Source organism: Sphaerodactylus townsendi, linkage group LG02 (genome assembly GCF_021028975.2).
Source record: "Sphaerodactylus townsendi isolate TG3544 linkage group LG02, MPM_Stown_v2.3, whole genome shotgun sequence".
Taxonomy (NCBI): domain Eukaryota; kingdom Metazoa; phylum Chordata; class Lepidosauria; order Squamata; family Sphaerodactylidae; genus Sphaerodactylus; species Sphaerodactylus townsendi.
The window spans coordinates 84,391,711-84,405,007 of record NC_059426.1 but is presented as its reverse complement, the minus strand read 5'-3'; positions in this window follow the sequence as shown (position 1 = coordinate 84,405,007).

Sequence of the window (13,297 nt, the reverse complement as noted above, 5' to 3'; positions counted from 1 at the left end):
TCTCAATATGTAGAAGTGCTATTACTGCTTTAGAATATGAATTCAAGCATTTTAGTTCTTATTCTCGGACATTCAAAAGTCCAAATAAATTTGTTAATTGCTTTCTGAATGTTATTAAGAAATTTAAGACAGCATCTAAAAGGGATAGTAAGAGATACAATTCTCTGCAATATTTTCATCTTTACCAAAAGCTACTTTTCCAAGTCTCAAGAATTTTAAATAACTATTTTTGATACTATTTCTGGTAACATGTTTAAAATAGTACACGTTTGATAGTAAATGATATAATAAATAGTAGTAAATGTGCTAGAACTAATGTGTCAAACTGTTTGGTTTGCATATTAGGCAGACAAACTGCTTAAATATTATGGCGGTTGAATCTGGAATTCAAATTAGAGTTTTGTTTGTGAAGCCAAAATGATTATTCAAAGTTCAGCAGTTTTTCCCCCCAGTGTTATCATTCAACATGTTGTATCAGCTGCAAAGTGTTTGTTTAGGCAGGACTTTGATGGCATGGTTTGCAAAGCCATGCTGGAGAGGGGATTTTTTTTGTAACTTAATTGTGGAACTTTAGAACTTTATTTTGTTTGCTGTTTATTGTGAATGAATAATAAATATGAAATTTCAAAGCAAAATTAAAACCTATATTTTGAATATGATTTTCCCACCATATTTTAACCATTTCATATGCTGGGCAGTCCAAATCCAGACGTTTCCACAGCTGGGGATGACTGTGCTGCCGTACTGCCTCCAGAGGGCTTCCAGGAGACTTGAAGAGGCAGACAAAATGAAGAATCTCTGGTGACCTCAAAGCCCTCCATAGAACTAAATGGAGTTATGCCACCCTTTTGTAAATGCGAGGGGTGTTCTCGACTCAAAAACCCGGTGGAAGCCAACTAAATTCAGCTTCACTCCTGGGAATGCTCCTAGCAGCCAGATTTAGTTGGCATAGCTCGATGGAGTGCAGACTCTTCCAGGTTGGGTGCCATGGAGCTCCCTGTTTCCCAGTTTGCCCTCCCAACCAGCGTAAGTGCCACTTATACTGGTAGGGTGGGCAAATGGACTATAAGAGTCAAGATGCCCCCTCCCCATAGGATTGGGTGGTTAAACTTGCTTGTATTCCTTGACTACTTTGACTTTGATGGAATTCCATAATGAAATCTTATATTCTGTTAACTGTCAAATATATTATTCATCATTACCTGTTACTTGCAACAACAGTATCATAGCAGCCAAGAGAATGAGCTAAGATTTCCAATTAAAATCTTAGCTCTTCCATCTATTTATCAGGTGCGCATATCAAGCCTCTCACTCTCAGTCGTCTACATCCCATCTCCAGCTGAAGGATAAAAATATTGACCTACCACATAGGAATACCGTAAGTGCTATATAAATGCTAAGTACTATTGTTAGCTGTAAAATGATGTACCATTGTACATCAGAAATCAAATATTCAGTATGGTTGCATGCTGCTGATCAAAAACTTTCAGGAAATCACTGCCCTGTGTCCTTCGGGGAGGGCGGTTTAAAAATCTAATTATAAATAAATAAAATACCCAAAAGTATTTAATATTATCTAATACTTTTCAATGTACACAGTGCTTTGCAATTCTTATTCACAGTAGTCCTGTGAGGTAAATTAGTCCAAGTGATGATTTCATCCCACCAATCTAGTCAGCTTTACAGCTATGTATGTATGTATGTATGTATGTATGTATGTATGTATGTATGTATGTATTCGATTTGATAAACCGCCCCACCCCTGGAGGGCTCAGGGCGGTGTACAACAACAAACAACAACACAATAAAACAAATCGAATAGCCCCAGTTAAAATAATACAAAACCTTAAAACTATAAAAAACCTATGTATTTGTTCTCTCCGCATCCAAAGCTACAGAACTGCACCAAACTGATATATTGGCACTTGAGGAAGTCTGCTGAAATTCCAAGAGTTAGTGGTAAATCATAGATCCTCCATCTGTACCCCAGATGCCCTGTGGGCCAGATATGAAGAAGTTAACAGGCACTAAAGATGTTCTTTCTTAGAAACATGCTTTTTCTTTCTTAATGTTAATGTTTTTCTTATTTTTACGCATTAGGAACAGGTTGTTTTCATATTCATGCTGATGCACCTGATACTGGAATGGAAGAAAGTAACTGTGTTGGACATTTGCCCCACTACATTCCTTATCAGTTGACCTCAGGAATTTTACTCCCCTTCAAGGTCAATTATGGGAAAAGCAAGCAAACACATGCTGGTGAAAAGTGTTCCTAAATAATATATAAATCCATGGAAACTGCACCAGTAGAGAACTTCTGTTCAGGCTGGACTGCAGAGCAGTGGTGTACTCATCACCCAGTTATAGGGGTGTATCCCTGGAAGTTTCTGATCAGCAGAAGGGGCCTAAACATGTATTCTCTATTTTAAGACTGGTTGGTATTTTTTCCATGTGATAATTACCAGAGGAATTTCAATAACAGTGTTTCCCCCCCCATTTGTGCATGTATTGCCTCTGAATCCCTTAGTGGAAAAGAACCAATTGCCTCTTGCAACTGGCTAAATTCTGGGGGAAAAAATGGGAAAATGTTTTTCATTTAATAAGATTGAAATGTCTTTTGCCACTATAAATGTGTTTGTTTATTCTCAGATTACAGCATCTTTCCAAAGATATTTAGACAATTAACTCAATGGAAGCAAACACCAATGATTTATCATTGAGACATGGAACTATTTAGTTTTCTTTGCAGATAGTGTTTGCCAACATTAGCAGTGCATTCTCAAGAAAAAAATATTTTTTATTTTATCTCACCTTTCATCCAAAGAAGTCAGGGCAGCAGCACACATGGTTCTCCCCATTTTTTTTTCTTCATAACAGGTCTATGAAACAAGGTAGTCAGAGAAAAGAGTAACTGGCCCAAGATAGCCCAGCAGACTTCATCGTGATGCAGTAGGGTTGCCAATTCCAGCATGGGAAATTTTTAGAAATTTGGGAATGGTGCCTGGCAAGGGCAAGGGTTGGAAAGAAGAGGGAGTTCAGTGGGGATGATCTTGTGATATCTCAGAGTTTGCCCCCTGAAGCTGCCATTTCTTCTGGGGAAACTGATCTTGGTAGTCTGGAGACTGATTGTAATTCTAGGAGATCTCCAGTGTAAGATTACCAACTCTAGGTTGGGAAATTCCTGGAGACTTGGGTATGGAGTCATGGGTAGGGAGAGGAGGGGCCTTAAGAAGGATGTAATGCCATATACAGTCCACCCTCCAAAGCAGAATCATTTTCCCCAGAAGAACTGAGGTGCGGACACCAATAAGCCATATGCTGGCTCTCAGTAGCTGTTTTCCCCCAACGCTAGCAGTTCATATTCAGGACAGTTTTCATGGCTATTCATGATTTTTGCAATTTCCAGTGGTTATTTGGGAATGGAATCATTGTTTTATGTTGCACACTTAAGATAAAATGAAGGAGAGGTAAATAATGTGAGCTGCTTTGGGTTCCTTTTGGGGAGGAAGGCAGGGTATAAATAATAATAAGTGTATGAACAGATAAATATTTGTGCTTTACTTCCCATTCACATCAGAGACCAGTTAGTTATTGTGCATTTATTTAATCTTGCAATTCCTCATAGTTTCCCATTCAAGCCAGAAGCTGCAGTTAACTGGTTTCCATTGATGTCAGTAGGCTTAGAAGGGTTTGATTCTGTTCAGGATAGCACTGTTACTTACTTTACAAAATATTGCTGGAAACCTATTCTTTATTCAGGACTCTTACCACAACTGCAAATATGCCATTTGACTTTCAGACAACAAACATTACTGGTGCTAGCAAATCTTTACTTGATATTAATGTGAGTAATACTTGTGGCCTATAGCAGCTAAAAAGGCTGAAAGCAAAGAGAAGCAGAAGAGGCTAATTCATGAGGGAAAGAGAGGTAGTTACTGTCAAAGCAAATGCTGTAAGAAGGCCTCTTTTAAAGAATAAATTATCAACCAGAAGTGGTCAACGACACCCACATTGTATCCATTTCTGAGTTCAGAAACATCCTTAGTAAATAAAAGGTTAATAACCATGTTTATGGTAAGAAAAGCCCCCCTCTCTAAGATACACACACTTCACTGTATTTGGCTAATCCCTGAAGCAAGGAGGTTTAAGGTAATTTGTGGTGCAGCTGTCCTTTTCTGGAACACAAGCAAATTTTTCTGTCCATGGTCAGCTGCAAGAACAAATGTCTATAGCAAATAAAAAAACAAGATGTTCAACCACAGCCTTCAGCTAAGCAGGAAGGGCACGTGAGTGGGGCTGTTGGCATTGTCTGAATCAAACTATACAGCACGAAAGAGTTTACTGCACGGCTTAAGGCCAAGTGGAAGCAGCAGGTCAGTGGTAATGAAAGAATGCTGGCGATAGAAACCCAACTGATTGACATATAGTGGCTATAAAGTCACAGTAAATCTATTGTTTGGCTAGAAGGAAATGGGATTTAAAAATGTATAATCAGTCCTTGCCCTATAAAGCACCCTAGTGGCAGTTGCTCATTCCCTGTCGGACATGGTTTTAGCAGTCCAAATCTTTCAACTCCCATTTGTACAAAACTCATATTGACGTTATTGTTCTAAATGTATATGAATCTTGAATATTGCAGATCTTGCGCCATATGTGCTGTACGCTGATTATGCCAAGATAGTTATCTCCTCCTGGTTTGGAATTCACAGTTATGAAAGAGAGCTGGAATTCTCACCTCACACACAAGTATGTATCACATTGATGGAAAAAGTGAATCCTTCACGTGTCTAGCTGTATGAACAACGGGTCAGTAGAGCTCTGCTATGGAGCACCTTACAGCATGGGCAGCTCAATCCAGAGCTTCAGGCAGGAGGGAGTGGTACTGCTGCAGCACTCCCCTGTCACCCCCAGAGGGCTTTTGGGTGACACAGAGAGGGAAAGAAAAACAAACAACAACCCCTCAGCCGCTAGAAAGCCCTCCATTGGACACAATGGATTAACACTACTGTCCAAGGGCTGGGGCACAGCATTCCCAGCCCCAAACCTCAAGTAGAAGCCGAATAAGATAAGCTCCACCCCTGGGACTGCTCCCTTCTGGGCAGATGGGGCTGGGACATCGTTGCCACTTCTGGGGTCGGGGCCACTAAGCTGAAAGACTCCTAGGCCCATCTCCTAGGTGTCTGACCCCTCTGCCAGCACATTTGTCACTGGAGCCAGCAGAATGGCCAACTGTGCAAGCCAAGGCTGCACAGGCCCCAGAGGTGAATTCACCCTCCCTCTGGATTGGGCTCTAAGGCTGCAACATTTTCCTGGGAGTTAGCTGCAATGAATAAAATTGCACTCACATTTTCCTGAGAGTCAGCGCCTCTAAATAAAATTGCACTTATTGCTTCAGTTGATCTCTAAGCACTCTTTAGTGTTCAGCTATTATAATAGGTTTCTTATAACCATGTATTCTCATCTCAAAGAGTGTATTCAGGGAAAAAATAGGATTGATCTAAAATCCCACCCTCATTTTTGCTACCCTAATCATTACTTTAGAACAGCAGTGCCTTGTAGACAATTGATGACATGTGTGAAAGGGGGGAGCACCTATCTACGCATTTAAGATTGGGACACCTTAAGCAGATTCTCTTGGCAGATGCAGCATAGAAATTTTCCAAATAAATGCATATTTTTTCTGGATAATTTTTTTCCTATTTTTCCCATGCAGTTTTATCTTCAGATGTCATCACATAGGCACACTGCACTGACTAGCTACATGGCATTTTCATGAAGCCAAAACAGAATGGAGGCAAATATCCTTGCCTTTTGTAGAAGCAAAAAATGACCCCAAGGGGAGATTTTTTTTTAAAAAAAAAATCAGCACTTGGTAGTAGTGACTTTCTTTTTCCATCATGGAGAAGAAAAGATGAAATAGATGAAGCAGAAGTTTTTGGAAAAATGCTCAAAATCCTCGGCCTCTACTTCAGTTCAGTTTCAGTTTATTTATTTACAGTTAACAACCAGTAAAGACCCCTACTTCAAACCAATACATTTAGGCTGAGAACTTTTGGCTCCGCATTAGAAAAAGTTATCTTTAAATTCAAGATCCCATGTTTCATATTTAAACTTCTATCCAAAATAAAGAACTCTAATAGGCATTTTAATAAGATCAGAAGATAAGGCAATCGTTTTAATAGCTGCTGATATTCTCAATTGAATCAAATAAATATGACTGTTCCATTGTTAATGTGCAGAAAACCACTAGCTGGTGAAAAACATGCTATGAAGAAGGGAGTAACTGCCACAAGGGAGGAGTTTATTGGGCATACACCAACCAGTAAAATGTAATTTACAAATATTATAATGAAGTCTCTTTTTGTACACATTTGTCTAGAATATGCAACTCAATTATTCACTTATCAATTTTAAACTTGGAGCAAGACGTAAATCTATCCCAAATGATAAGTTAACATGATTAATAGATGTAGTTTACTTTTTGTGGTTGATAACCTGTATCAAGGCATAGACTTCCACGTCCTCATATTCCTTTCCTCACACTGCCTGCAGTTTTATAATGTTTTAAATAATCTATGATGTAATGCTTATAAATTTTCACTAGGTGGCGTGATAGTGCTGTTTTCATAACTACAGGAATCTACCACACAACAAGAATGCCTCAAATTGAGAAATAGTTTTATACTGGCTCTTCTCTCTTTCTTAAGACAGCAGGGCACTTATTTTAAGCAAAGTAATCATGCTGCCTGTTGTGGGTTTTCTAGGTTGTGTGTCTGTGGTTTGGTAGTTTTTTCTCCTAACTTTTGCCAGTATCTACGGCTGGATTCTGGAGAGGTATGTCACACTGAGATGTTTTCCTCTTTGTGGCACAGTGTGGAGTGATTGGGTGGTAAGGTATATGTTTTTTCCACATTACAGGAGATGAGGCACATTTGTGTGTGTCTATGTAGAGTTAAGTTACAGTTGCACTTGCTGTTTCATTTGCAATCTCATTCACAACTACATTTGCAGTCATAGTTGCAATCACACTTTCAATCGCATTTGCAGTCATAATTGCATTAGCATGTGTCTGGGTGGAGTTCATTTGCAGTTGCCTTTGGATGTCTCTGGATGTTGGTTTTGGGGCTTTTTAGTACTTGTAGCCAGGTTTTGTTGATTTTCAGACTCTCTTTTGTTGAAACTTCCCTGGTGTTTGTGGATTTTAGGGGCTTCTTTTTGCAGTCTGACATAGTAGCTGGCAGAGTTGTCAAGAATTTCTGTATCTTCAAATAAGATCTTGTGTTTGACTTTGTTCAGAGCATGTTCAGCTGATTTCTCAGGTTGAATTAGTTGGAAGCCTTTCATGTTTTTTAATTCTTCTCAGAGTTCTGTGTTTTGTAGTTCCTATGTATACTTGTCTCCAGGGGCATAACGAGGCAGCCCTGGGCAAACTGTAGCCCTGGGCAAAACCTGAGTTGGATGCCCCCCCCCCCCATGGGCGGCCACTCCACCACGACCAAATTTTTTTTTGCACCAGGACATTGGTGCCTGCAGGGGGTGCATTTTTTGACATATCAGCACCATAATTTCAGCATATCATCAGGAGACTGTCCTTATACTACTCCCCACATTTGGTGAAGTTTGGTTCAAGGAGTCCAAAGTTATGGACTCCCAAAGTGTGTGCCCCATTCCCCATTGTTTCCAATGGGAGCTAATAGGAGATGGGGGCTACAGTTTTGAGGGTCCATAACTTTGGCCCCCCTGAACCAAATGCGCCAGACCTGGGGGGTATCATCAGGGCAGTCTCCTAATGAGACCCTGAAAGTTTTGAGACTGTGCCTTCAGAAATGTGCCCCCCCCCCCAGCCTGCAAACCCCATGGACAGCAATACAGAAAACTCAATGCAGACCAAAGATTCTTGGGCAAATTTCTGGGATGTTCCTGCAGGGGGTGCATTTTTGGATGTATCAGCACCAAAATTCCAGGGTATCATCTGGAAACTGTCCTGGTGGGACCCCCCAATTTTGGTGCATTTTGGTTTAGGGGGTCCAAGGTTATGGACTTTCAAAGGGGGTACCCCATCCCACATTCTTTGCTAAGGAGATGGGGCTGCAGCGCAGAGGGGTCCATAACTTTGGACCCCCTAGACAAACTTGCACACCAAACCTTGGGGGGTGCCATCATGACAGTCTCCAGATGATACCCTGAAATTTTGGTGATGATACGTCCAAGAATGCACCCCCTGCAAGAACATCCCAAAATTTGCCCAAGAATCTTTGTTCTGCATTGAGTTTTCTGCATTGCTGTCAATGGGGGTTGCAGGCTGGGGAGACAGAACAGAACCCTTCACAGAAGGCATAGTCTCAAAACTTTCAGGGTCTCATCAGGAGACTTCCCTAATTATACCCCCCCAAGTTTGGTGCAGTTTGGTTCAGGAGGGCCAAAGTTATGGACCCTCAAAAATGTACCCCCATCTCCTATTAGCTCCCATTGGAAACAATGGGGGATAAGGGCACCCCCTTTGGGAGTCCATAACTTTGGACTCCCTGAACCAAACCTCACCAAACTTGGGAGGTAGCATAAAGACAGTTTCCTAATGATACGCTGATAATTTGGTGCCGCTAGCCTAAAAACTGCGCCCCCTGCAGGCCGAAAATGGAAAACCACTAAAAATACCCAAAAACGAACCCAGCATTTTGATGCCCCCCACAAGGTGATGCCCTGGGCAGCTGCCCACCTTGCCCAATGGGCATTACACCAGTGCTTGTCTCTATGTAGTCCCTATGTATACTACATGGTATGCAATAGACTGCTGCAGAGGCTCTCTTGTCTTTTGTTGACCATAGCATTTGTTGTATTTTTCTGGTGGGTCTGTTTGAAGGCTATGTTTTTTCCATCAGTTGCAGGCAAAATGTTAGGAGCAAAAACTTCCTGATCACAGCCATACAACCTGGAAAACTGACAACAGCCAGTTGATTCCAGTCATGAAACTCTTTGACAGGACAAGGTAACCATACTTTATAGAAGTCTAGAAAGATATAGTTTGGTTCAGAATCACATCCTTGAGGACTGGTGAAATCATGGGAAAACCAAAGCAGAAATGGGGTGGGGGGCAGGACTTCAACCCAGAAAAGTCAGGTAACCAAGAAGATTGACGAAAACCCTAGTAACAGAATGAATGCTAATAAGGTGTGTGTGTGTGTGTGTGTGTGTGTGTGTGTGTGTGTGTGTGTGTGTGTGTGTGTGTGTGTGTGTGTGTGTGTGAAACCCCTTAGGGTTTTCAAGGTAAGAAACTAATAGAGTTGGTTATATTCTGGTTTCTCTTCAGATCGTACAACAGAGTTGGTTTGCTATTACTTTCCTGTGCATAAAGGTCCTGGGATTCCTTGGTGGTCTCCCCTCCAAATACTAGCTGGGGCTGACCCTGCTTAGCTTCTGAGATCTGACAAGAGCGGGCTAGGCTGGGTCATGCAGGTCAGGGCTGCTAAAAGTTTATATACGATAAACTGACAAAACTTTAATACATTTCAAATAGTAATTTTTTCATTAAATCCAGTTTTCACCATTTGTACCACTGAGGAATGCCCGAAACACATTTGGTTGTAATGATTTTTTTTTACTATTTGTAATGCATTCATTGTTTTGTTAATTCATCATATGTAACCCATTGGCATTTATTCTGTTGTTAAACTTTTTGTAACCTTCTGAGTCACCAGGGTCATGAATAAACCATTACTGGCTGAAAACCTAGGCAGGGATGGGTAATCATTCCTCAAGGCTGCTGGATCCAGATAGCAATGCTTTGGAAAATTCTTGTTGACATGGCTAAATATAGTTACAATCTAAATACAGGAAATTGTCATGTTGCTGCTTAATTTCTGTTGCAAATGTCTCTATATTAATATTGGAAGTGAAAGGCATTCAGGTAAACTGTCACTGTGTGGAAGTGATATGTATCCAGTGGTGGGATTCAAATAATTTAACAACCGGTTCCGGTGGTGGGATTCAAATAATTTAATAACTGGTTGTTTACAAGCATCATTTTAACAACTGGTTCTGTCGAAGTGGTGCGAACCTGCTGAATCCCACCACTGTATGTATCCTCTGTGGAGATATATGAGGGTTGTATTGCTTCAGGAACCCCCGTGTCTTAACATAAGTAAGAAGTCTGAACTTTTTTCCTGACATTATGTTGGAAACATGGCAATGGGCCAGTTGTTGAACAGGCAATGGGCCAATGTGTGGGGAGACTGTCAGGATAGGTGCACAGCTCCAAAGTCAATAAAATCCCTGTGCCTCAATCTGCCTTCCTGTAGATTCTTGGGACTGGAGCTCTCACCTGCACTCAGTCTGCATTGCCCCACTGGTGTGAGTGTTGCCTGTGCTGGTGTGGGCACCCTTCTGCTCCTGGATGCTTGAGTGGGTTGGGGATGCTGCCACTGGTCACAGAAAACAACATGTATTTATTCAGCAAAGCAAAACCACAACAGCAAAACAGAGCAAAACAGCAAAACTGCAAAACAGAGAGCACAGGATAGAAACACACAACCAGAGACTCACAGCCACAAACAGTCCACAAAACAAGGCTGTCTACAGAGCAGCAAGCAACTCACACCCAAGTCCAGGGACTCCTGGGCCTCTGCAGTGGGTCCTGTCTTGGTGGGACGGGATTCTTCTTGGGGGTATGCCAACCCTCTCGCAGCTCCTGGATAAGGCACCACTGGACATCCGCTCTAGGTGCCTGAGGCAGCAGTGGAAGTTGGTCACTGCAAGGGAGGATGGGAGAGGTTGCTATCACAGCTGCCTATTGTGCCCCTCGCCAGCTGCCCATCAGCCATGGCACTTTCAGAGGGCCAGGCACCTATCCTAGAACTCCATGGATGGCAGGGATGCTCACTGTGGCCTGCTGGCCTCTCTGCTGCTGGCTGGTCTGCCTGGTGGTGCCCACACTGGAGGGCCCTTCAACACAGATGGCACGGGATCACATGGCTGCCTGCCTGGGGCCAGAGCCTGCCTGCCACCACAAGAGGAAAGTAATCAAGGGGGGACCTTACCAATCAAGCCCCCCAGGGTCAGGTGGGTAACCCCACCCCAAGGCCCCTGGTTGGGCACCTCAGGGGGATGGCACCTTGCCACTGTTCTGGTGGCTGATCACCATGCTACCAGAATCCTGACCCATGTGCCTATCCCCCTCTGGGATGCCAGGGCATGGCATGGGACCTCATGGACCCATGTGACTGCAGGGAGGGCTACCATGCTCAGGGTGCCTTGGCTTCACATAGAACATGCGCCCCCAGGGTTACTTGCCCTCACCGGGGCCTTCCTCCTCACACTCTACCCTCCTGGGGTCTCTGTGGCCTCTGCCTTCTCTGGCAGCCTGGGAGCAGGTGGCCTCCTCCATGCCAGCACAGCTGCAAGTGAGAGGACACACCCACCTTCACTTGCCAGCACTGCTGCTCATGTTGCAGGTGCTCTGGACTCCTCACTGTGCAGCTGGGGTGGTCTGAAACACAAAGTGCCAGTGGCCAAAGGCACTTGGGGTTGGGGCCACTTGCACCAGGGGCAGTCATGCCAGCAGGGGCACCTGTCAGCAGGCCCACAGTGCCAGTTAGATATTCCTGTCCCCCCAGGGATTCCCCCTCTGCAGATGCAGCACTTGAGGAGAGCCTGGGTATCCTTCCCCTTTTTTGGAGCCTATACCTTCAGGACACCTGATTAGCCATCTGGACTCCCTGGCAGCATGCCAGAGCTGCCTCAGCTCCCCATAGTTGGGGAGTGCACCATCTGCCTGAGTTAGCCCCCCAAGCCTCCATGGCATTGAAGAAGGCCTTCTTCAAGACCTTCCATTTCATGTGGCACTGGCGGGGGGTTCTCTGGTGGCCAGGGCCAGGGAGATGACTCCGTAAGCCCACCTGGTCGAGAGGTGGGTGCTGCCCATGAGCAGCCCAGCAAAGTTATTTTTTCAGACTGCTTGGTGCAGCAGATCCACATAGTCTACCTGCCAGTACACCCCCACCCCCATCCCATTGGCATGCTGTCAATGAATGCCTTCAGGACAGGAGGCTGGGAGTCTTGGAGGGAGAGGGCAGCAATTGGCCCATTTGAACCAAATGGACCTATGCAGTTGTGTGTCTGTGCAGTGATATGGCTGTGCAGGTAACACTGGGGGCCCTGGAGGGATATGCAGGGCCTGACCAAGAGGTGCCTGTCCTAGGGCCAGGACCCTGGAGCAGGGCTGGTGCCACAGCACCTGCCCATTCCCCCCCTCCTGACCCCCCCCCCATTCCCCATCCCTGCTGGGCCACTTTAATGCCTGGCCTGCCCCAGGCAAGCAGTGCTATCTATCGGGTGGTGGCTCCTGTGTGCTCCTGTGTGCCTTCGTGATATAGGAGGTTGAAGGGAATGTCTGTCACACTTGCCCATTGGGATTGTTTGGTGGACAGTTTGGTTGTGAGCAGCTCAAGCCTAGCTGCCAGGTTATTTTCTGCTCACATCTTAGTTAGACCCATTGCCACTGCCTTGTCTGCTCTGTCACCAATGAAGAATGAACAAAAATGGTCAGTCATGTAGAAATAACCACTTCAAAGTATTAATACCATTTCATGCTTATGCCTGTCTGATTAATTTCAATGGCTGCCAATCTCTCTGGATCTGCAGCAGTTCGCACATGCAGATTTTCAGACATCCCCAAGAGAAGTCATATTGTGCATTTGGTGCACACCTAGATGAGTACATGACCATTTAAAAAGCAAGCACCCTATGGATAATTTCTACCAGGCAGGTATTGGCGCAAGGAGGAGTTGTCTTCTGTTTAGTATGGCACAGTGTATATCCAGGGGTTCTCCCACCACTTGAGATTTACATTTCTTTACCTATAATACCATCAAATATTCTGGGTGGAAACAGTAGTCTTGCATAGTGACTGATATAACCAAGTGCTACATATATGGACTTGTTCAGTTTAAAGATTTATTGATGTTTTAAACTATGGCGCATACTTCAATTTATGAAAATGAACTAAGCAAGAAAAAAATAATGTAAGAAAATGTATTAAGCATTCCAGGGCTTCTGAGAGTCACCATGGGCAGATTCCATATGCTGCACCCTTAATGACCCTGATCCAAAACAAATCAATATGTCACTTAGCTTTTTGGTACTGTGAATACAATATTAAGTGTTCATTAGGTAAAAAACATTAAAGGAAAGGGGAAGGATTATTAAATAATATATTTCTCTTAATTTATGACTTACCTAGTGCACACTGCAATAGGATATAGAGCAAACATCAAACAAAAAACAAGTTCAAGCAGAATCAGGA